This window comes from Hyla sarda, unplaced genomic scaffold (genome assembly GCF_029499605.1).
Source record: "Hyla sarda isolate aHylSar1 unplaced genomic scaffold, aHylSar1.hap1 scaffold_1333, whole genome shotgun sequence".
Taxonomy (NCBI): Eukaryota; Metazoa; Chordata; class Amphibia; order Anura; family Hylidae; genus Hyla; species Hyla sarda.
Window position 1 is genome coordinate 1 of NW_026607959.1, and position 24,744 is coordinate 24,744.

The 24,744-nt window shown below is 46.0% G+C and overlaps 11 non-coding genes across 11 annotated transcripts; all 11 read right to left on the reverse strand.

The window, feature by feature from the left end:
* Positions 1-1,336: 1,336 nt before the first annotated feature.
* On the reverse strand, positions 1,337-1,527 carry LOC130305821 (U2 spliceosomal RNA). The gene has a single exon (XR_008855253.1). It is a non-coding gene; the product is annotated as a U2 spliceosomal RNA (small nuclear RNA).
* Positions 1,528-3,612: 2,085 nt separating this feature from the next.
* On the reverse strand, positions 3,613-3,803 carry LOC130305834 (U2 spliceosomal RNA). Its single transcript, XR_008855264.1, has one exon. It is a non-coding gene; the product is annotated as a U2 spliceosomal RNA (small nuclear RNA).
* Positions 3,804-5,894: 2,091 nt separating this feature from the next.
* On the reverse strand, positions 5,895-6,085 carry LOC130305845 (U2 spliceosomal RNA). The gene has a single exon (XR_008855275.1). It is a non-coding gene; the product is annotated as a U2 spliceosomal RNA (small nuclear RNA).
* Positions 6,086-8,167: 2,082 nt separating this feature from the next.
* LOC130305851 (U2 spliceosomal RNA) lies at positions 8,168-8,358 on the reverse strand. The gene has a single exon (XR_008855279.1). It is a non-coding gene; the product is annotated as a U2 spliceosomal RNA (small nuclear RNA).
* A 2,085-nt stretch (positions 8,359-10,443) lies between these two features.
* Positions 10,444-10,634, reverse strand: LOC130305810 (U2 spliceosomal RNA). The gene has a single exon (XR_008855243.1). It is a non-coding gene; the product is annotated as a U2 spliceosomal RNA (small nuclear RNA).
* Positions 10,635-12,726: 2,092 nt separating this feature from the next.
* LOC130305811 (U2 spliceosomal RNA) lies at positions 12,727-12,917 on the reverse strand. The gene has a single exon (XR_008855244.1). It is a non-coding gene; the product is annotated as a U2 spliceosomal RNA (small nuclear RNA).
* A 2,086-nt stretch (positions 12,918-15,003) lies between these two features.
* LOC130305812 (U2 spliceosomal RNA) lies at positions 15,004-15,194 on the reverse strand. Its single transcript, XR_008855245.1, has one exon. It is a non-coding gene; the product is annotated as a U2 spliceosomal RNA (small nuclear RNA).
* A 2,089-nt stretch (positions 15,195-17,283) lies between these two features.
* On the reverse strand, positions 17,284-17,474 carry LOC130305813 (U2 spliceosomal RNA). The gene has a single exon (XR_008855246.1). It is a non-coding gene; the product is annotated as a U2 spliceosomal RNA (small nuclear RNA).
* A 2,096-nt stretch (positions 17,475-19,570) lies between these two features.
* LOC130305815 (U2 spliceosomal RNA) lies at positions 19,571-19,761 on the reverse strand. Its single transcript, XR_008855247.1, has one exon. It is a non-coding gene; the product is annotated as a U2 spliceosomal RNA (small nuclear RNA).
* A 2,082-nt stretch (positions 19,762-21,843) lies between these two features.
* Positions 21,844-22,034, reverse strand: LOC130305816 (U2 spliceosomal RNA). Its single transcript, XR_008855248.1, has one exon. It is a non-coding gene; the product is annotated as a U2 spliceosomal RNA (small nuclear RNA).
* A 2,091-nt stretch (positions 22,035-24,125) lies between these two features.
* On the reverse strand, positions 24,126-24,316 carry LOC130305817 (U2 spliceosomal RNA). The gene has a single exon (XR_008855249.1). It is a non-coding gene; the product is annotated as a U2 spliceosomal RNA (small nuclear RNA).
* Between the last annotated feature and the right edge of the window lie 428 nt (positions 24,317-24,744).

Genomic DNA, 24,744 nt, shown 5'->3' on the forward strand with positions numbered 1-24,744 from the left:
TTGTCAGTGGTATTGAGTGACATCACAGCACAGTGCTAAGGCTCCTGGGCCTGGACACAGCAGCGGCTGCAATATCTCAACGGAGAATACGTTTATATATATGTGTGTGTGTGCGCGTATATATATATATATATATATATATATATATATTATATATATATATATTTCTCCGCCGAAATCACTTTTAAACCCATTTCCACCTTTTTTTCCCTTCTCTTCCTCTTACTTTTTTTTCACGTTTTTTTACGTTTTTCTCCTTTTCGCCTCTTTTCTGGGCGTATTATTCTTCTTTTTCTTCTTTTTTTTCGTCTAATGCATACCCCATCAGTGCAGCAATGCTTATTCAATACCGCCAGCAGATGGAGACACTGGGGGATAATTTTCTAAGGATTTATACTGATTTTTCCTGTCTGAATTTGTCGCACAGAAAGTTGCAGGCCAAATATGTGTGACATTTCTGCGACTTTAGCTTCTAGAGCATTTTTACAACATTATACATAGGTGCTGAATACATAAAAAGCGACTGTTCAGCGACAGACAAGTCGCATCGGCTGAAAGTAGGCCAGAATGTCAGTCCATGTTGGAGCAGGTTTAGATACAGTCTAAAGTATAGATCTCAAAGTCTGTGCACAGAATTTAGCAAGGGCCTCGCACCTTCTGATGCATCAGGTAGGTGCACAATAGCATAGCCTAACCCTCTGTACTTTGGTCTATATTGATGCGGGACATAGACAGCCAGCTGATGACCAATCCATTAGTGCAATGGATGGCTGGAAGCATTTGTCTTTGCCTTTGCAATACCACAGAAGCAATGCATGGTCAATGTACAGCAATGACACACCTGTGTGAACAGCCAGGAGACCCCCCCCCCCCCCCCCCATGTTATGTTACATAGTTACATAGTTAGTACGGTCGAAAAAAGACATATGTCCATCAAGTTCAACCAGGGAATTAAGGGGTAGGGGTGTGGCGCGATATTGGGGAAGGGATGAGATTTTATATTTCTTCATAAGCATTAATCTTATTTTGTCAATTAGGAACATTCAGCACCCACCCGCTATCAAGGCAGCTGCCTATCATGTCATGCCCTACCTGCACAGGTGTGCTGGCTACTCAAATGATCCAATTAAGGAGGCCATTTAGTCAGCAGCAGCAGAAGTCCTGTGCCTGGACGCTCCAACAGCGGCCAGACACAAGCAGAAGCAGCAGAAGCAGCAGCAGCAGCACCACCTTTTGTTTTTTGGCTGCAGCAGCAAGGCCCACAGGGCTGGCTAGCTGGCTAGCCAGCAAGCAGGTAGCAATGAAAGTAGGAATCTTTCTTTTTAACCCTGTAAGGGGGTGGTGCACTGTACCCGAAGATACTGCCATATCGGGTCAATGCATAGGGCGACGGAAGCAAGCTTCGAAATCGGCCCCCGTTCTCAAAAATCCATTTAATATATGGTCCCCAGATAGGGGACGTATCAGATATTAAACTGATAAGAACAGATACTACACTTGATCTTAGCCAAAAGGCCGAGAAGCGATAACCGTGAAAGGGGCGGGCCCAACAAGGTCCCCGTCATGGGCACTATCACTGCTTGCTGTCAGGGAGGCTGCCAGACAATTTTCCATGCACACTCTGGGCTGGGGGGCAGTCAACCACCAGTACACACAGCAGAACCTAAACCCATACCATTATTGCTAAGCAGCAAGACAGGGGCCCATTGCACTCCCACGGGGCCTTTTTAAATGCAATCCATAACCCGGATTTGCCAGGAACCCTTCTTACTCCTCCTACTTGCATGTGACACTGGGCTTAGGATCTGCATAGGAAACACACACACAAGCACACACCTACCTTTGTTGCCTGCAGATGCCTCCTTGGCTGTCCCCAAACGGTATCAAACCAACACCCACGGGAAGCTGTAAGCATAGAGGACATGCCTGCACCCCATTGGACTTACCTGTGTGGGTTAAATCCGGGTTATTTGACAACCTATGGCGGTGATGGTTCTGCTCAGGCAGAGCAGTGCTGATGCTCCTCATAAAGCTGTCGCTGCTGTGAAGGTTCTAGGTGACATCACAAATCCCTATGGTTACATACACAACAAAGCTGGGTTGTTGTTGTTTACACTCTGCAAGGCCTGTGGAAGTGAGTGACATCATAGCACTGTAGTTCTGAGGGTTCTAGATGGATGCAACAATCTCCTGTTGCTTCTATGAAGGCCATAATAGACGACATCACCAAACAGCTCCATAGTCACATACACAGCAAAGGAGAGATGTTGTTTACACCTAGTGATGTCAGTGGTATTGAGTGACATCACAGCACAGTGCTAAGGCTCCTGGGCCTGGACACAGCAGCGGCTGCAATATCTCAACGGAGAATACGTTTATATATATGTGTGTGTGTGCGCGTATATATATATATATATATATATATATATATATATATATATATTTCTCCGCCGAAATCACTTTTAAACCCATTTCCACCTTTTTTTCCCTTCTCTTCCTCTTACTTTTTTTTCACGTTTTTTTACGTTTTTCTCCTTTTCGCCTCTTTTCTGGGCGTATTATTCTTCTTTTTCTTCTTTTTTTTCGTCTAATGCATACCCCATCAGTGCAGCAATGCTTATTCAATACCGCCAGCAGATGGAGACACTGGGGGATAATTTTCTAAGGATTTATACAGATTTTTCCTGTCTGAATTTGTCGCACAGAAAGTTGCAGGCCAAATATGTGTGACATTTCTGCGACTTTAGCTTCTAGAGCATTTTTACAACATTATACATAGGTGCTGAATACATAAAAAGCGACTGTTCAGCGACAGACAAGTCGCATCGGCTGAAAGTAGGCCAGAATGTCAGTCCATGTTGGAGCAGGTTTAGATACAGTCTAAAGTATAGATCTCAAAGTCTGTGCACAGAATTTAGCAAGGGCCTCGCACCTTCTGATGCATCAGGTAGGTGCACAATAGCATAGCCTAACCCTCTGTACTTTGGTCTATATTGATGCGGGACATAGACAGCCAGCTGATGACCAATCCATTAGTGCAATGGATGGCTGGAAGCATTTGTCTTTGCCTTTGCAATACCACAGAAGCAATGCATGGTCAATGTACAGCAATGACACACCTGTGTGAACAGCCAGGAGACCCCCCCCCCCCCCCCATGTTATGTTACATAGTTACATAGTTAGTACGGTCGAAAAAAGACATATGTCCATCAAGTTCAACCAGGGAATTAAGGGGTAGGGGTGTGGCGCGATATTGGGGAAGGGATGAGATTTTATATTTCTTCATAAGCATTAATCTTATTTTGTCAATTAGGAACATTCAGCACCCACCCGCTATCAAGGCAGCTGCCTATCATGTCATGCCCTACCTGCACAGGTGTGCTGGCTACTCAAATGATCCAATTAAGGAGGCCATTTAGTCAGCAGCAGCAGAAGTCCTGTGCCTGGACGCTCCAACAGCGGCCAGACACAAGCAGAAGCAGCAGAAGCAGCAGCAGCAGCACCACCTTTTGTTTTTTGGCTGCAGCAGCAAGGCCCACAGGGCTGGCTAGCTGGCTAGCCAGCAAGCAGGTAGCAATGAAAGTAGGAATCTTTCTTTTTAACCCTGTAAGGGGGTGGTGCACTGTACCCGAAGATACTGCCATATCGGGTCAATGCATAGGGCGACGGAAGCAAGCTTCGAAATCGGCCCCCGTTCTCAAAAATCCATTTAATATATGGTCCCCAGATAGGGGACGTATCAGATATTAAACTGATAAGAACAGATACTACACTTGATCTTAGCCAAAAGGCCGAGAAGCGATAACCGTGAAAGGGGCGGGCCCAACAAGGTCCCCTTCATGGGCACTATCACTGCTTGCTGTCAGGGAGGCTGCCAGACAATTTTCCATGCACACTCTGGGCTGGGGGGCAGTCAACCACCAGTACACACAGCAGAACCTAAACCCATACCATTATTGCTAAGCAGCAAGACAGGGGCCCATTGCACTCCCACGGGGCCTTTTTAAATGCAATCCATAACCCGGATTTGCCAGGAACCCTTCTTACTCCTCCTACTTGCATGTGACACTGGGCTTAGGATCTGCATAGGAAACACACACACAAGCACACACCTACCTTTGTTGCCTGCAGATGCCTCCTTGGCTGTCCCCAAACGGTATCAAACCAACACCCACGGGAAGCTGTAAGCATAGAGGACATGCCTGCACCCCATTGGACTTACCTGTGTGGGTTAAATCCGGGTTATTTGACAACCTATGGCGGTGATGGTTCTGCTCAGGCAGAGCAGTGCTGATGCTCCTCATAAAGCTGTCGCTGCTGTGAAGGTTCTAGGTGACATCACAAATCCCTATGGTTACATACACAACAAAGCTGGGTTGTTGTTGTTTACACTCTGCAAGGCCTGTGGAAGTGAGTGACATCATAGCACTGTAGTTCTGAGGGTTCTAGATGGATGCAACAATCTCCTGTTGCTTCTATGAAGGCCATAATAGACGACATCACCAAACAGCTCCATAGTCACATACACAGCAAAGGAGAGATGTTGTTTACACCTAGTGATGTCAGTGGTATTGAGTGACATCACAGCACAGTGCTAAGGCTCCTGGGCCTGGACACAGCAGCGGCTGCAATATCTCAACGGAGAATACGTTTATATATATGTGTGTGTGTGCGCGTATATATATATATATATATATATATATATATATATATATATATATTTCTCCGCCGAAATCACTTTTAAACCCATTTCCACCTTTTTTTCCCTTCTCTTCCTCTTACTTTTTTTTCACGTTTTTTTACGTTTTTCTCCTTTTCGCCTCTTTTCTGGGCGTATTATTCTTCTTTTTCTTCTTTTTTTTCGTCTAATGCATACCCCATCAGTGCAGCAATGCTTATTCAATACCGCCAGCAGATGGAGACACTGGGGGATAATTTTCTAAGGATTTATACTGATTTTTCCTGTCTGAATTTGTCGCACAGAAAGTTGCAGGCCAAATATGTGTGACATTTCTGCGACTTTAGCTTCTAGAGCATTTTTACAACATTATACATAGGTGCTGAATACATAAAAAGCGACTGTTCAGCGACAGACAAGTCGCATCGGCTGAAAGTAGGCCAGAATGTCAGTCCATGTTGGAGCAGGTTTAGATACAGTCTAAAGTATAGATCTCAAAGTCTGTGCACAGAATTTAGCAAGGGCCTCGCACCTTCTGATGCATCAGGTAGGTGCACAATAGCATAGCCTAACCCTCTGTACTTTGGTCTATATTGATGCGGGACATAGACAGCCAGCTGATGACCAATCCATTAGTGCAATGGATGGCTGGAAGCATTTGTCTTTGCCTTTGCAATACCACAGAAGCAATGCATGGTCAATGTACAGCAATGACACACCTGTGTGAACAGCCAGGAGACCCCCCCCCCCCCCCCCCCCATGTTATGTTACATAGTTACATAGTTAGTACGGTCGAAAAAAGACATATGTCCATCAAGTTCAACCAGGGAATTAAGGGGTAGGGGTGTGGCGCGATATTGGGGAAGGGATGAGATTTTATATTTCTTCATAAGCATTAATCTTATTTTGTCAATTAGGAACATTCAGCACCCACCCGCTATCAAGGCAGCTGCCTATCATGTCATGCCCTACCTGCACAGGTGTGCTGGCTACTCAAATGATCCAATTAAGGAGGCCATTTAGTCAGCAGCAGCAGAAGTCCTGTGCCTGGACGCTCCAACAGCGGCCAGACACAAGCAGAAGCAGCAGAAGCAGCAGCAGCAGCACCACCTTTTGTTTTTTGGCTGCAGCAGCAAGGCCCACAGGGCTGGCTAGCTGGCTAGCCAGCAAGCAGGTAGCAATGAAAGTAGGAATCTTTCTTTTTAACCCTGTAAGGGGGTGGTGCACTGTACCCGAAGATACTGCCATATCGGGTCAATGCATAGGGCGACGGAAGCAAGCTTCGAAATCGGCCCCCGTTCTCAAAAATCCATTTAATATATGGTCCCCAGATAGGGGACGTATCAGATATTAAACTGATAAGAACAGATACTACACTTGATCTTAGCCAAAAGGCCGAGAAGCGATAACCGTGAAAGGGGCGGGCCCAACAAGGTCCCCTTCATGGGCACTATCACTGCTTGCTGTCAGGGAGGCTGCCAGACAATTTTCCATGCACACTCTGGGCTGGGGGGCAGTCAACCACCAGTACACACAGCAGAACCTAAACCCATACCATTATTGCTAAGCAGCAAGACAGGGGCCCATTGCACTCCCACGGGGCCTTTTTAAATGCAATCCATAACCCGGATTTGCCAGGAACCCTTCTTACTCCTCCTACTTGCATGTGACACTGGGCTTAGGATCTGCATAGGAAACACACACACAAGCACACACCTACCTTTGTTGCCTGCAGATGCCTCCTTGGCTGTCCCCAAACGGTATCAAACCAACACCCACGGGAAGCTGTAAGCATAGAGGACATGCCTGCACCCCATTGGACTTACCTGTGTGGGTTAAATCCGGGTTATTTGACAACCTATGGCGGTGATGGTTCTGCTCAGGCAGAGCAGTGCTGATGCTCCTCATAAAGCTGTCGCTGCTGTGAAGGTTCTAGGTGACATCACAAATCCCTATGGTTACATACACAACAAAGCTGGGTTGTTGTTGTTTACACTCTGCAAGGCCTGTGGAAGTGAGTGACATCATAGCACTGTAGTTCTGAGGGTTCTAGATGGATGCAACAATCTCCTGTTGCTTCTATGAAGGCCATAATAGACGACATCACCAAACAGCTCCATAGTCACATACACAGCAAAGGAGAGATGTTGTTTACACCTAGTGATGTCAGTGGTATTGAGTGACATCACAGCACAGTGCTAAGGCTCCTGGGCCTGGACACAGCAGCGGCTGCAATATCTCAACGGAGAATACGTTTATATATATGTGTGTGTGTGCGCGTATATATATATATATATATATATATATATATATATATATATTCTCCGCCGAAATCACTTTTAAACCCATTTCCACCTTTTTTTCCCTTCTCTTCCTCTTACTTTTTTTTCACGTTTTTTTACGTTTTTCTCCTTTTCGCCTCTTTTCTGGGCGTATTATTCTTCTTTTTCTTCTTTTTTTTCGTCTAATGCATACCCCATCAGTGCAGCAATGCTTATTCAATACCGCCAGCAGATGGAGACACTGGGGGATAATTTTCTAAGGATTTATACAGATTTTTCCTGTCTGAATTTGTCGCACAGAAAGTTGCAGGCCAAATATGTGTGACATTTCTGCGACTTTAGCTTCTAGAGCATTTTTACAACATTATACATAGGTGCTGAATACATAAAAAGCGACTGTTCAGCGACAGACAAGTCGCATCGGCTGAAAGTAGGCCAGAATGTCAGTCCATGTTGGAGCAGGTTTAGATACAGTCTAAAGTATAGATCTCAAAGTCTGTGCACAGAATTTAGCAAGGGCCTCGCACCTTCTGATGCATCAGGTAGGTGCACAATAGCATAGCCTAACCCTCTGTACTTTGGTCTATATTGATGCGGGACATAGACAGCCAGCTGATGACCAATCCATTAGTGCAATGGATGGCTGGAAGCATTTGTCTTTGCCTTTGCAATACCACAGAAGCAATGCATGGTCAATGTACAGCAATGACACACCTGTGTGAACAGCCAGGAGACCCCCCCCCCCCCCCCATGTTATGTTACATAGTTACATAGTTAGTACGGTCGAAAAAAGACATATGTCCATCAAGTTCAACCAGGGAATTAAGGGGTAGGGGTGTGGCGCGATATTGGGGAAGGGATGAGATTTTATATTTCTTCATAAGCATTAATCTTATTTTGTCAATTAGGAACATTCAGCACCCACCCGCTATCAAGGCAGCTGCCTATCATGTCATGCCCTACCTGCACAGGTGTGCTGGCTACTCAAATGATCCAATTAAGGAGGCCATTTAGTCAGCAGCAGCAGAAGTCCTGTGCCTGGACGCTCCAACAGCGGCCAGACACAAGCAGAAGCAGCAGAAGCAGCAGCAGCAGCACCACCTTTTGTTTTTTGGCTGCAGCAGCAAGGCCCACAGGGCTGGCTAGCTGGCTAGCCAGCAAGCAGGTAGCAATGAAAGTAGGAATCTTTATTTTTAACCCTGTAAGGGGGTGGTGCACTGTACCCGAAGATACTGCCATATCGGGTCAATGCATAGGGCGACGGAAGCAAGCTTCGAAATCGGCCCCCGTTCTCAAAAATCCATTTAATATATGGTCCCCAGATAGGGGACGTATCAGATATTAAACTGATAAGAACAGATACTACACTTGATCTTAGCCAAAAGGCCGAGAAGCGATAACCGTGAAAGGGGCGGGCCCAACAAGGTCCCCTTCATGGGCACTATCACTGCTTGCTGTCAGGGAGGCTGCCAGACAATTTTCCATGCACACTCTGGGCTGGGGGGCAGTCAACCACCAGTACACACAGCAGAACCTAAACCCATACCATTATTGCTAAGCAGCAAGACAGGGGCCCATTGCACTCCCACGGGGCCTTTTTAAATGCAATCCATAACCCGGATTTGCCAGGAACCCTTCTTACTCCTCCTACTTGCATGTGACACTGGGCTTAGGATCTGCATAGGAAACACACACACAAGCACACACCTACCTTTGTTGCCTGCAGATGCCTCCTTGGCTGTCCCCAAACGGTATCAAACCAACACCCACGGGAAGCTGTAAGCATAGAGGACATGCCTGCACCCCATTGGACTTACCTGTGTGGGTTAAATCCGGGTTATTTGACAACCTATGGCGGTGATGGTTCTGCTCAGGCAGAGCAGTGCTGATGCTCCTCATAAAGCTGTCGCTGCTGTGAAGGTTCTAGGTGACATCACAAATCCCTATGGTTACATACACAACAAAGCTGGGTTGTTGTTGTTTACACTCTGCAAGGCCTGTGGAAGTGAGTGACATCATAGCACTGTAGTTCTGAGGGTTCTAGATGGATGCAACAATCTCCTGTTGCTTCTATGAAGGCCATAATAGACGACATCACCAAACAGCTCCATAGTCACATACACAGCAAAGGAGAGATGTTGTTTACACCTAGTGATGTCAGTGGTATTGAGTGACATCACAGCACAGTGCTAAGGCTCCTGGGCCTGGACACAGCAGCGGCTGCAATATCTCAACGGAGAATACGTTTATATATATGTGTGTGTGTGCGCGTATATATATATATATATATATATATATATATATATATATATATATATTTCTCCGCCGAAATCACTTTTAAACCCATTTCCACCTTTTTTTCCCTTCTCTTCCTCTTACTTTTTTTTCACGTTTTTTTACGTTTTTCTCCTTTTCGCCTCTTTTCTGGGCGTATTATTCTTCTTTTTCTTCATTTTTTTTGTCTAATGCATACCCCATCAGTGCAGCAATGCTTATTCAATACCGCCAGCAGATGGAGACACTGGGGGATAATTTTCTAAGGATTTATACTGATTTTTCCTGTCTGAATTTGTCGCACAGAAAGTTGCAGGCCAAATATGTGTGACATTTCTGCGACTTTAGCTTCTAGAGCATTTTTACAACATTATACATAGGTGCTGAATACATAAAAAGCGACTGTTCAGCGACAGACAAGTCGCATCGGCTGAAAGTAGGCCAGAATGTCAGTCCATGTTGGAGCAGGTTTAGATACAGTCTAAAGTATAGATCTCAAAGTCTGTGCACAGAATTTAGCAAGGGCCTCGCACCTTCTGATGCATCAGGTAGGTGCACAATAGCATAGCCTAACCCTCTGTACTTTGGTCTATATTGATGCGGGACATAGACAGCCAGCTGATGACCAATCCATTAGTGCAATGGATGGCTGGAAGCATTTGTCTTTGCCTTTGCAATACCACAGAAGCAATGCATGGTCAATGTACAGCAATGACACACCTGTGTGAACAGCCAGGAGACCCCCCCCCCCCATGTTATGTTACATAGTTACATAGTTAGTACGGTCGAAAAAAGACATATGTCCATCAAGTTCAACCAGGGAATTAAGGGGTAGGGGTGTGGCGCGATATTGGGGAAGGGATGAGATTTTATATTTCTTCATAAGCATTAATCTTATTTTGTCAATTAGGAACATTCAGCACCCACCCGCTATCAAGGCAGCTGCCTATCATGTCATGCCCTACCTGCACAGGTGTGCTGGCTACTCAAATGATCCAATTAAGGAGGCCATTTAGTCAGCAGCAGCAGAAGTCCTGTGCCTGGACGCTCCAACAGCGGCCAGACACAAGCAGAAGCAGCAGCAGCAGCAGCAGCAGCACCACCTTTTGTTTTTTGGCTGCAGCAGCAAGGCCCACAGGGCTGGCTAGCTGGCTAGCCAGCAAGAAGGTAGCAATGAAAGTAGGAATCTTTCTTTTTAACCCTGTAAGGGGGTGGTGCACTGTACCCGAAGATACTGCCATATCGGGTCAATGCATAGGGCGACGGAAGCAAGCTTCGAAATCGGCCCCCGTTCTCAAAAATCCATTTAATATATGGTCCCCAGATAGGGGACGTATCAGATATTAAACTGATAAGAACAGATACTACACTTGATCTTAGCCAAAAGGCCGAGAAGCGATAACCGTGAAAGGGGCGGGCCCAACAAGGCCCCCTTCATGGGCACTATCACTGCTTGCTGTCAGGGAGGCTGCCAGACAATTTTCCATGCACACTCTGGGCTGGGGGGCAGTCAACCACCAGTACACACAGCAGAACCTAAACCCATACCATTATTGCTAAGCAGCAAGACAGGGGCCCATTGCACTCCCACGGGGCCTTTTTAAATGCAATCCATAACCCGGATTTGCCAGGAACCCTTCTTACTCCTCCTACTTGCATGTGACACTGGGCTTAGGATCTGCATAGGAAACACACACACAAGCACACACCTACCTTTGTTGCCTGCAGATGCCTCCTTGGCTGTCCCCAAACGGTATCAAACCAACACCCACGGGAAGCTGTAAGCATAGAGGACATGCCTGCACCCCATTGGACTTACCTGTGTGGGTTAAATCCGGGTTATTTGACAACCTATGGCGGTGATGGTTCTGCTCAGGCAGAGCAGTGCTGATGCTCCTCATAAAGCTGTCGCTGCTGTGAAGGTTCTAGGTGACATCACAAATCCCTATGGTTACATACACAACAAAGCTGGGTTGTTGTTGTTTACACTCTGCAAGGCCTGTGGAAGTAAGTGACATCATAGCACTGTAGTTCTGAGGGTTCTAGATGGATGCAACAATCTCCTGTTGCTTCTATGAAGGCCATAATAGACGACATCACCAAACAGCTCCATAGTCACATACACAGCAAAGGAGAGATGTTGTTTACACCTAGTGATGTCAGTGGTATTGAGTGACATCACAGCACAGTGCTAAGGCTCCTGGGCCTGGACACAGCAGCGGCTGCAATATCTCAACGGAGAATACGTTTATATATATGTGTGTGTGTGCGCGTATATATATATATATATATATATATATATATATATATATATATATATATATTTCTCCGCCGAAATCACTTTTAAACCCATTTCCACCTTTTTTTCCCTTCTCTTCCTCTTACTTTTTTTTCACGTTTTTTTACGTTTTTCTCCTTTTCGCCTCTTTTCTGGGCGTATTATTCTTCTTTTTCTTCTTTTTTTTCGTCTAATGCATACCCCATCAGTGCAGCAATGCTTATTCAATACCGCCAGCAGATGGAGACACTGGGGGATAATTTTCTAAGGATTTATACTGATTTTTCCTGTCTGAATTTGTCGCACAGAAAGTTGCAGGCCAAATATGTGTGACATTTCTGCGACTTTAGCTTCTAGAGCATTTTTACAACATTATACATAGGTGCTGAATACATAAAAAGCGACTGTTCAGCGACAGACAAGTCGCATCGGCTGAAAGTAGGCCAGAATGTCAGTCCATGTTGGAGCAGGTTTAGATACAGTCTAAAGTATAGATCTCAAAGTCTGTGCACAGAATTTAGCAAGGGCCTCGCACCTTCTGATGCATCAGGTAGGTGCACAATAGCATAGCCTAACCCTCTGTACTTTGGTCTATATTGATGCGGGACATAGACAGCCAGCTGATGACCAATCCATTAGTGCAATGGATGGCTGGAAGCATTTGTCTTTGCCTTTGCAATACCACAGAAGCAATGCATGGTCAATGTACAGCAATGACACACCTGTGTGAACAGCCAGGAGACCCCCCCCCCCCCCCATGTTATGTTACATAGTTACATAGTTAGTACGGTCGAAAAAAGACATATGTCCATCAAGTTCAACCAGGGAATTAAGGGGTAGGGGTGTGGCGCGATATTGGGGAAGGGATGAGATTTTATATTTCTTCATAAGCATTAATCTTATTTTGTCAATTAGGAACATTCAGCACCCACCCGCTATCAAGGCAGCTGCCTATCATGTCATGCCCTACCTGCACAGGTGTGCTGGCTACTCAAATGATCCAATTAAGGAGGCCATTTAGTCAGCAGCAGCAGAAGTCCTGTGCCTGGACGCTCCAACAGCGGCCAGACACAAGCAGAAGCAGCAGAAGCAGCAGCAGCAGCACCACCTTTTGTTTTTTGGCTGCAGCAGCAAGGCCCACAGGGCTGGCTAGCTGGCTAGCCAGCAAGCAGGTAGCAATGAAAGTAGGAATCTTTCTTTTTAACCCTGTAAGGGGGTGGTGCACTGTACCCGAAGATACTGCCATATCGGGTCAATGCATAGGGCGACGGAAGCAAGCTTCGAAATCGGCCCCCGTTCTCAAAAATCCATTTAATATATGGTCCCCAGATAGGGGACGTATCAGATATTAAACTGATAAGAACAGATACTACACTTGATCTTAGCCAAAAGGCCGAGAAGCGATAACCGTGAAAGGGGCGGGCCCAACAAGGTCCCCTTCATGGGCACTATCACTGCTTGCTGTCAGGGAGGCTGCCAGACAATTTTCCATGCACACTCTGGGCTGGGGGGCAGTCAACCACCAGTACACACAGCAGAACCTAAACCCATACCATTATTGCTAAGCAGCAAGACAGGGGCCCATTGCACTCCCACGGGGCCTTTTTAAATGCAATCCATAACCCGGATTTGCCAGGAACCCTTCTTACTCCTCCTACTTGCATGTGACACTGGGCTTAGGATCTGCATAGGAAACACACACACAAGCACACACCTACCTTTGTTGCCTGCAGATGCCTCCTTGGCTGTCCCCAAACGGTATCAAACCAACACCCACGGGAAGCTGTAAGCATAGAGGACATGCCTGCACCCCATTGGACTTACCTGTGTGGGTTAAATCCGGGTTATTTGACAACCTATGGCGGTGATGGTTCTGCTCAGGCAGAGCAGTGCTGATGCTCCTCATAAAGCTGTCGCTGCTGTGAAGGTTCTAGGTGACATCACAAATCCCTATGGTTACATACACAACAAAGCTGGGTTGTTGTTGTTTACACTCTGCAAGGCCTGTGGAAGTGAGTGACATCATAGCACTGTAGTTCTGAGGGTTCTAGATGGATGCAACAATCTCCTGTTGCTTCTATGAAGGCCATAATAGACGACATCACCAAACAGCTCCATAGTCACATACACAGCAAAGGAGAGATGTTGTTTACACCTAGTGATGTCAGTGGTATTGAGTGACATCACAGCACAGTGCTAAGGCTCCTGGGCCTGGACACAGCAGCGGCTGCAATATCTCAACGGAGAATACGTTTATATATATGTGTGTGTGTGCGCGTGTATATATATATATATATATATATATATATATATATATATATATATTTCTCCGCCGAAATCACTTTTAAACCCATTTCCACCTTTTTTTCCCTTCTCTTCCTCTTACTTTTTTTTCACGTTTTTTTACGTTTTTCTCCTTTTCGCCTCTTTTCTGGGCGTATTATTCTTCTTTTTCTTCTTTTTTTTCGTCTAATGCATACCCCATCAGTGCAGCAATGCTTATTCAATACCGCCAGCAGATGGAGACACTGGGGGATAATTTTCTAAGGATTTATACTGATTTTTCCTGTCTGAATTTGTCGCACAGAAAGTTGCAGGCCAAATATGTGTGACATTTCTGCGACTTTAGCTTCTAGAGCATTTTTACAACATTATACATAGGTGCTGAATACATAAAAAGCGACTGTTCAGCGACAGACAAGTCGCATCGGCTGAAAGTAGGCCAGAATGTCAGTCCATGTTGGAGCAGGTTTAGATACAGTCTAAAGTATAGATCTCAAAGTCTGTGCACAGAATTTAGCAAGGGCCTCGCACCTTCTGATGCATCAGGTAGGTGCACAATAGCATAGCCTAACCCTCTGTACTTTGGTCTATATTGATGCGGGACATAGACAGCCAGCTGATGACCAATCCATTAGTGCAATGGATGGCTGGAAGCATTTGTCTTTGCCTTTGCAATACCACAGAAGCAATGCATGGTCAATGTACAGCAATGACACACCTGTGTGAACAGCCAGGAGACCCCCCCCCCCCCATGTTATGTTACATAGTTACATAGTTAGTACGGTCGAAAAAAGACATATGTCCATCAAGTTCAACCAGGGAATTAAGGGGTAGGGGTGTGGCGCGATATTGGGGAAGGGATGAGATTTTATATTTCTTCATAAGCATTAATCTTATTTTGTCAATTAGGAACATTCAGCACCCACCCGCTATCAAGGCAGCTGCCTATCATGTCATGCCCTACCTGCACAGGTGTGCTGGCTACTCAAATGATCCAATTAAGGAGGCCATTTAGTCAGCAGCAGCAGAAGTCCTGTGCCTGGACGCTCCAACAGCGGCCAGACACAAGCAGAAGCAGCAGAAGCAGCAGCAGCAGCACCACCTTTTGTTTTTTGGCTGCAGCAGCAAGGCCCACAGGGCTGGCTAGCTGGCTAGCCAGCAAGCAGGTAGCAATGAAAGTAGGAATCTTTCTTTTTAACCCTGTAAGGGGGTGGTGCACTGTACCCGAAGATACTGCCATATCGGGTCAATGCATAGGGCGACGGAAGCAAGCTTCGAAATCGGCCCCCGTTCTCAAAAATCCATTTAATATATGGTCCCCAGATAGGGGACGTATCAGATATTAAACTGATAAGAACAGATACTACACTTGATCTTAGCCAAAAGGCCGAGAAGCGATAACCGTGAAAGGGGCGGGCCCAACAAGGTCCCCTTCATGGGCACTATCACTGCTTGCTGTCAGGGAGGCTGCCAGACAATTTTCCATGCACACTCTGGGCTGGGGGGCAGTCAACCACCAGTACACACAGCAGAACCTAAACCCATACCATTATTGCTAAGCAGCAAGACAGGGGCCCATTGCACTCCCACGGGGCCTTTTTAAATGCAATCCATAACCCGGATTTGCCAGGAACCCTTCTTACTCCTCCTACTTGCATGTGACACTGGGCTTAGGATCTGCATAGGAAACACACACACAAGCACACACCTACCTTTGTTGCCTGCAGATGCCTCCTTGGCTGTCCCCAAACGGTATCAAACCAACACCCACGGGAAGCTGTAAGCATAGAGGACATGCCTGCACCCCATTGGACTTACCTGTGTGGGTTAAATCCGGGTTATTTGACAACCTATGGCGGTGATGGTTCTGCTCAGGCAGAGCAGTGCTGATGCTCCTCATAAAGCTGTCGCTGCTGTGAAGGTTCTAGGTGACATCACAAATCCCTATGGTTACATACACAACAAAGCTGGGTTGTTGTTGTTTACACTCTGCAAGGCCTGTGGAAGTGAGTGACATCATAGCACTGTAGTTCTGAGGGTTCTAGATGGATGCAACAATCTCCTGTTGCTTCTATGAAGGCCATAATAGACGACATCACCAAACAGCTCCATAGTCACATACACAGCAAAGGAGAGATGTTGTTTACACCTAGTGATGTCAGTGGTATTGAGTGACATCACAGCACAGTGCTAAGGCTCCTGGGCCTGGACACAGCAGCGGCTGCAATATCTCAACGGAGAATACGTTTATATATATGTGTGTGTGTGCGCGTGTATATATATATATATATATATATATATATATATATATATATATATTTCTCCGCCGAAATCACTTTTAAACCCATTTCCACCTTTTTTTCCCTTCTCTTCCTCTTACTTTTTTTTCACGTTTTTTTACGTTTTTCTCCTTTTCGCCTCTTTTCTGGGCGTATTATTCTTCTTTTTCTTCTTTTTTTTCGTCTAATGCATACCCCATCAGTGCAGCAATGCTTATTCAATACCGCCAGCAGATGGAGACACTGGGGGATAATTTTCTAAGGATTTATACTGATTTTTCCTGTCTGAATTTGTCGCACAGAAAGTTGCAGGCCAAATATGTGTGACATTTCTGCGACTTTAGCTTCTAGAGCATTTTTACAACATTATACATAGGTGCTGAATACATAAAAAGCGACTGTTCAGCGACAGACAAGTCGCATCGGCTGAAAGTAGGCCAGAATGTCAGTCCATGTTGGAGCAGGTTTAGATACAGTCTAAAGTATAGATCTCAAAGTCTGTGCACAGAATTTAGCAAGGGCCTCGCACCTTCTGATGCATCAGGTAGGTGCACAATAGCATAGCCTAACCCTCTGTACTTTGGTCTATATTGATGCGGGACATAGACAGCCAGCTGATGACCAATCCATTAGTGCAATGGATGGCTGGAAGCATTTGTCTTTGCCTTTGCAATACCACAGAAGCAATGCATGGTCAATGTACAGCAATGACACACCTGTGTGAACAGCCAGGAGACCCCCCCCCCCCCCCCATGTTATGTTACATAGTTACATAGTTAGTACGGTCGAAAAAAGACATATGTCCATCAAGTTCAACCAGGGAATTAAGGGGTAGGGGTGTGGCGCGATATTGGGGAAGGGATGAGATTTTATATTTCTTCATAAGCATTAATCTTATTTTGTCAATTAGGAACATTCAGCACCCACCCGCTATCAAGGCAGCTGCCTATCATGTCATGCCCTACCTGCACAGGTGTGCTGGCTACTCAAATGATCCAATTAAGGAGGCCATTTAGTCAGCAGCAGCAGAAGTCCTGTGCCTGGACGCTCCAACAGCGGCCAGACACAAGCAGAAGCAGCAGAAGCAGCAGCAGCAGCACCACCTTTTGTTTTTTGGCTGCAGCAGCAAGGCCCACAGGGCTGGCTAGCTGGCTAGCCAGCAAGCAGGTAGCAATGAAAGTAGGAATCTTTCTTTTTAACCCTGTAAGGGGGTGGTGCACTGTACCCGAAGATACTGCCATATCGGGTCAATGCATAGGGCGACGGAAGCAAGCTTCGAAATCGGCCCCCGTTCTCAAAAATCCATTTAATATATGGTCCCCAGATAGGGGACGTATCAGATATTAAACTGATAAGAACAGATACTACACTTGATCTTAGCCAAAAGGCCGAGAAGCGATAACCGTGAAAGGGGCGGGCCCAACAAGGTCCCCTTCATGGGCACTATCACTGCTTGCTGTCAGGGAGGCTGCCAGACAATTTTCCATGCACACTCTGGGCTGGGGGGCAGTCAACCACCAGTACACACAGCAGAACCTAAACCCATACCATTATTGCTAAGCAGCAAGACAGGGGCCCATTGCACTCCCACGGGGCCTTTTTAAATGCAATCCATAACCCGGATTTGCCAGGAACCCTTCTTACTCCTCCTACTTGCATGTGACACTGGGCTTAGGATCTGCATAGGAAACACACACACAAGCACACACCTACCTTTGTTGCCTGCAGATGCCTCCTTGGCTGTCCCCAAACGGTATCAAACCAACACCCACGGGAAGCTGTAAGCATAGAGGACATGCCTGCACCCCATTGGACTTACCTGTGTGGGTTAAATCCGGGTTATTTGACAACCTATGGCGGTGATGGTTCTGCTCAGGCAGAGCAGTGCTGATGCTCCTCATAAAGCTGTCGCTGCTGTGAAGGTTCTAGGTGACATCACAAATCCCTATGGTTACATACACAACAAAGCTGGGTTGTTGTTGTTTACACTCTGCAAGGCCTGTGGAAGTGAGTGACATCATAGCACTGTAGTTCTGAGGGTTCTAGATGGATGCAACAATCTCCTGTTGCTTCTATGAAGGCCATAATAGACGACATCACCAAACAGCTCCATAGTCACATACACAGCAAAGGAGAGATGTTGTTTACACCTAGTGATGTCAGTGGTATTGAGTGACATCACAGCACAGTGCTAAGGCTCCTGGGCCTGGACACAGCAGCGGCTGCAATATCTCAACGGAGAATACGTTTATATATATGTGTGTGTGTGCGCGTATATATATATATATATATATATATATATATATATATATATATATATATATATATTTCTCCGCCGAAATCACTTTTAAACCCATTTCCACCTTTTTTTCCCTTCTCTTCCTCTTACTTTTTTTTCACGTTTTTTTACGTTTTTCTCCTTTTCGCCTCTTTTCTGGGCGTATTATTCTTCTTTTTCTTCTTTTTTTTCGTCTAATGCATACCCCATCAGTGCAGCAATGCTTATTCAATACCGCCAGCAGATGGAGACACTGGGGGATAATTTTCTAAGGATTTATACTGATTTTTCCTGTCTGAATTTGTCGCACAGAAAGTTGCAGGCCAAATATGTGTGACATTTCTGCGACTTTAGCTTCTAGAGCATTTTTACAACATTATACATAGGTGCTGAATACATAAAAAGCGACTGTTCAGCGACAGACAAGTCGCATCGGCTGAAAGTAGGCCAGAATGTCAGTCCATGTTGGAGCAGGTTTAGATACAGTCTAAAGTATAGATCTCAAAGTCTGTGCACAGAATTTAGCAAGGGCCTCGCACCTTCTGATGCATCAGGTAGGTGCACAATAGCATAGCCTAACCCTCTGTACTTTGGTCTATATTGATGCGGGACATAGACAGCCAGCTGATGACCAATCCATTAGTGCAATGGATGGCTGGAAGCATTTGTCTTTGCCTTTGCAATACCACAGAAGCAATGCATGGTCAATGTACAGCAATGACACACCTGTGTGAACAGCCAGGAGACCCCCCCCCCCCCCCATGTTATGTTACATAGTTACATAGTTAGTACGGTCGAAAAAAGACATATGTCCATCAAGTTCAACCAGGGAATTAAGGGGTAGGGGTGTGGCGCGATATTGGGGAAGGGATGAGATTTTATATTTCTTCATAAGCATTAATCTTATTTTGTCAATTAGGAACATTCAGCACCCACCCGCTATCAAGGCAGCTGCCTATCATGTCATGCCCTACCTGCACAGGTGTGCTGGCTACTCAAATGATCCAATTAAGGAGGCCATTTAGTCAGCAGCAGCAGAAGTCCTGTGCCTGGACGCTCCAACAGCGGCCAGACACAAGCAGAAGCAGCAGAAGCAGCAGCAGCAGCACCACCTTTTGTTTTTTGGCTGCAGCAGCAAGGCCCACAGGGCTGGCTAGCTGGCTAGCCAGCAAGCAGGTAGCAATGAAAGTAGGAATCTTTCTTTTTAACCCTGTAAGGGGGTGGTGCACTGTACCCGAAGATACTGCCATATCGGGTCAATGCATAGGGCGACGGAAGCAAGCTTCGAAATCGGCCCCCGTTCTCAAAAATCCATTTAATATATGGTCCCCAGATAGGGGACGTATCAGATATTAAACTGATAAGAACAGATACTACACTTGATCTTAGCCAAAAGGCCGAGAAGCGATAACCGTGAAAGGGGCGGGCCCAACAAGGTCCCCTTCATGGGCACTATCACTGCTTGCTGTCAGGGAGGCTGCCAGACAATTTTCCATGCACACTCTGGGCTGGGGGGCAGTCAACCACCAGTACACACAGCAGAACCTAAACCCATACCATTATTGCTAAGCAGCAAGACAGGGGCCCATTGCACTCCCACGGGGCCTTTTTAAATGCAATCCATAACCCGGATTTGCCAGGAACCCTTCTTACTCCTCCTACTTGCATGTGACACTGGGCTTAGGATCTGCATAGGAAACACACACACAAGCACACACCTACCTTTGTTGCCTGCAGATGCCTCCTTGGCTGTCCCCAAACGGTATCAAACCAACACCCACGGGAAGCTGTAAGCATAGAGGACATGCCTGCACCCCATTGGACTTACCTGTGTGGGTTAAATCCGGGTTATTTGACAACCTATGGCGGTGATGGTTCTGCTCAGGCAGAGCAGTGCTGATGCTCCTCATAAAGCTGTCGCTGCTGTGAAGGTTCTAGGTGACATCACAAATCCCTATGGTTACATACACAACAAAGCTGGGTTGTTGTTGTTTACACTCTGCAAGGCCTGTGGAAGTGAGTGACATCATAGCACTGTAGTTCTGAGGGTTCTAGATGGATGCAACAATCTCCTGTTGCTTCTATGAAGGCCATAATAGACGACATCACCAAACAGCTCCATAGTCACATACACAGCAAAGGAGAGATGTTGTTTACACCTAGTGATGTCAGTGGTATTGAGTGACATCACAGCACAGTGCTAAGGCTCCTGGGCCTGGACACAGCAGCGGCTGCAATATCTCAACGGAGAATACGTTTATATATATGTGTGTGTGTGCGCGTATATATATATATATATATATATATATATATATATATATATATATTTCTCCGCCGAAATCACTTCTAAACCCATTTCCACCTTTTTTTCCCTTCTCTTCCTCTTACTTTTTTTTCACGTTTTTTTACGTTTTTCTCCTTTTCGCCTCTTTTCTGGGCGTATTATTCTTCTTTTTCTTCTTTTTTTTCGTCTAATGCATACCCCATCAGTGCAGCAATGCTTATTCAATACCGCCAGCAGATGGAGACACTGGGGGATAATTTTCTAAGGATTTATACTGATTTTTCCTGTCTGAATTTGTCGCACAGAAAGTTGCAGGCCAAATATGTGTGACATTTCTGCGACTTTAGCTTCTAGAGCATTTTTACAACATTATACATAGGTGCTGAATACATAAAAAGCGACTGTTCAGCGACAGACAAGTCGCATCGGCTGAAAGTAGGCCAGAATGTCAGTCCATGTTGGAGCAGGTTTAGATACAGTCTAAAGTATAGATCTCAAAGTCTGTGCACAGAATTTAGCAAGGGCCTCGCACCTTCTGATGCATCAGGTAGGTGCACAATAGCATAGCCTAACCCTCTGTACTTTGGTCTATATTGATGCGGGACATAGACAGCCAGCTGATGACCAATCCATTAGTGCAATGGATGGCTGGAAGCATTTGTCTTTGCCTTTGCAATACCACAGAAGCAATGCATGGTCAATGTACAGCAATGACACACCTGTGTGAACAGCCAGGAGACCCCCCCCCCCCCCATGTTATGTTACATAGTTACATAGTTAGTACGGTCGAAAAAAGACATATGTCCATCAAGTTCAACCAGGGAATTAAGGGGTAGGGGTGTGGCGCGATATTGGGGAAGGGATGAGATTTTATATTTCTTCATAAGCATTAATCTTATTTTGTCAATTAGGAACATTCAGCACCCACCCGCTATCAAGGCAGCTGCCTATCATGTCATGCCCTACCTGCACAGGTGTGCTGGCTACTCAAATGATCCAATTAAGGAGGCCATTTAGTCAGCAGCAGCAGAAGTCCTGTGCCTGGACGCTCCAACAGCGGCCAGACACAAGCAGAAGCAGCAGAAGCAGCAGCAGCACCACCTTTTGTTTTTTGGCTGCAGCAGCAAGGCCCACAGGGCTGGCTAGCTGGCTAGCCAGCAAGCAGGTAGCAATGAAAGTAGGAATCTTTCTTTTTAACCCTGTAAGGGGGTGGTGCACTGTACCCGAAGATACTGCCATATCGGGTCAATGCATAGGGCGACGGAAGCAAGCTTCGAAATCGGCCCCCGTTCTCAAAAATCCATTTAATATATGGTCCCCAGATAGGGGACGTATCAGATATTAAACTGATAAGAACAGATACTACACTTGATCTTAGCCAAAAGGCCGAGAAGCGATAACCGTGAAAGGGGCGGGCCCAACAAGGTCCCCTTCATGGGCACTATCACTGCTTGCTGTCAGGGAGGCTGCCAGACAATTTTCCATGCACACTCTGGGCTGGGGGGCAGTCAACCACCAGTACACACAGCAGAACCTAAACCCATACCATTATTGCTAAGCAGCAAGACAGGGGCCCATTGCACTCCCACGGGGCCTTTTTAAATGCAATCCATAACCCGGATTTGCCAGGAACCCTTCTTACTCCTCCTACTTGCATGTGACACTGGGCTTAGGATCTGCATAGGAAACACACACACAAGCACACACCTACCTTTGTTGCCTGCAGATGCCTCCTTGGCTGTCCCCAAACGGTATCAAACCAACACCCACGGGAAGCTGTAAGCATAGAGGACATGCCTGCACCCCATTGGACTTACCTGTGTGGGTTAAATCCGGGTTATTTGACAACCTATGGCGGTGATGGTTCTGCTCAGGCAGAGCAGTGCTGATGCTCCTCATAAAGCTGTCGCTGCTGTGAAGGTTCTAGGTGACATCACAAATCCCTATGGTTACATACACAACAAAGCTGGGTTGTTGTTGTTTACACTCTGCAAGGCCTGTGGAAGTGAGTGACATCATAGCACTGTAGTTCTGAGGGTTCTAGATGGATGCAACAATCTCCTGTTGCTTCTATGAAGGCCATAATAGACGACATCACCAAACAGCTCCATAGTCACATACACAGCAAAGGAGAGATGTTGTTTACACCTAGTGATGTCAGTGGTATTGAGTGACATCACAGCACAGTGCTAAGGCTCCTGGGCCTGGACACAGCAGCGGCTGCAATATCTCAACGGAGAATACGTTTATATATATGTGTGTGTGTGCGCGTATATATATATATATATATATATATATATATATATATATATATATATATTTCTCCGCCGAAATCACTTTTAAACCCATTTCCACCTTTTTTTCCCTTCTCTTCCTCTTACTTTTTTTTCAAGTTTTTTTACGTTTTTCTCCTTTTCGCCTCTTTTCTGGGCGTATTATTCTTCTTTTTCTTCTTTTTTTTCGTCTAATGCATACCCCATCAGTGCAGCAATGCTTATTCAATACCGCCAGCAGATGGAGACACTGGGGGATAATTTTCTAAGGATTTATACTGATTTTTCCTGTCTGAATTTGTCGCACAGAAAGTTGCAGGCCAAATATGTGTGACATTTCTGCGACTTTAGCTTCTAGAGCATTTTTACAACATTATACATAGGTGCTGAATACATAAAAAGCGACTGTTCAGCGACAGACAAGTCACATCGGCTGAAAGTAGGCCAGAATGTCAGTCCATGTTGGAGCAGGTTTAGATACAGTCTAAAGTATAGATCTCAAAGTCTGTGCACAGAATTTAGCAAGGGCCTCGCACCTTCTGATGCATCAGGTAGGTGCACAATAGCATAGCCTAACCCTCTGTACTTTGGTCTATATTGATGCGGGACATAGACAGCCAGCTGATGACCAATCCATTAGTGCAATGGATGGCTGGAAGCATTTGTCTTTGCCTTTGCAATACCACAGAAGCAATGCATGGTCAATGTACAGCAATGACACACCTGTGTGAACAGCCAGGAGACCCCCCCCCCCCCCCCATGTTATGTTACATAGTTACATAGTTAGTACGGTCGAAAAAAGACATATGTCCATCAAGTTCAACCAGGGAATTAAGGGGTAGGGGTGTGGCGCGATATTGGGGAAGGGATGAGATTTTATATTTCTTCATAAGCATTAATCTTATTTTGTCAATTAGGAACATTCAGCACCCACCCGCTATCAAGGCAGCTGCCTATCATGTCATGCCCTACCTGCACAGGTGTGCTGGCTACTCAAATGATCCAATTAAGGAGGCCATTTAGTCAGCAGCAGCAGAAGTCCTGTGCCTGGACGCTCCAACAGCGGCCAGACACAAGCAGAAGCAGCAGAAGCAGCAGCAGCAGCACCACCTTTTGTTTTTTGGCTGCAGCAGCAAGGCCCACAGGGCTGGCTAGCTGGCTAGCCAGCAAGCAGGTAGCAATGAAAGTAGGAATCTTTCTTTTTAACCCTGTAAGGGGGTGGTGCACTGTACCCGAAGATACTGCCATATCGGGTCAATGCATAGGGCGACGGAAGCAAGCTTCGAAATCGGCCCCCGTTCTCAAAAATCCATTTAATATATGGTCCCCAGATAGGGGACGTATCAGATATTAAACTGATAAGAACAGATACTACACTTGATCTTAGCCAAAAGGCCGAGAAGCGATAACCGTGAAAGGGGCGGGCCCAACAAGGTCCCCTTCATGGGCACTATCACTGCTTGCTGTCAGGGAGGCTGCCAGACAATTTTCCATGCACACTCTGGGCTGGGGGGCAGTCAACCACCAGTACACACAGCAGAACCTAAACCCATACCATTATTGCTAAGCAGCAAGACAGGGGCCCATTGCACTCCCACGGGGCCTTTTTAAATGCAATCCATAACCCGGATTTGCCAGGAACCCTTCTTACTCCTCCTACTTGCATGTGACACTGGGCTTAGGATCTGCATAGGAAACACACACACAAGCACACACCTACCTTTGTTGCCTGCAGATGCCTCCTTGGCTGTCCCCAAACGGTATCAAACCAACACCCACGGGAAGCTGTAAGCATAGATGACATGCCTGCACCCCATTGGACTTACCTGTGTGGG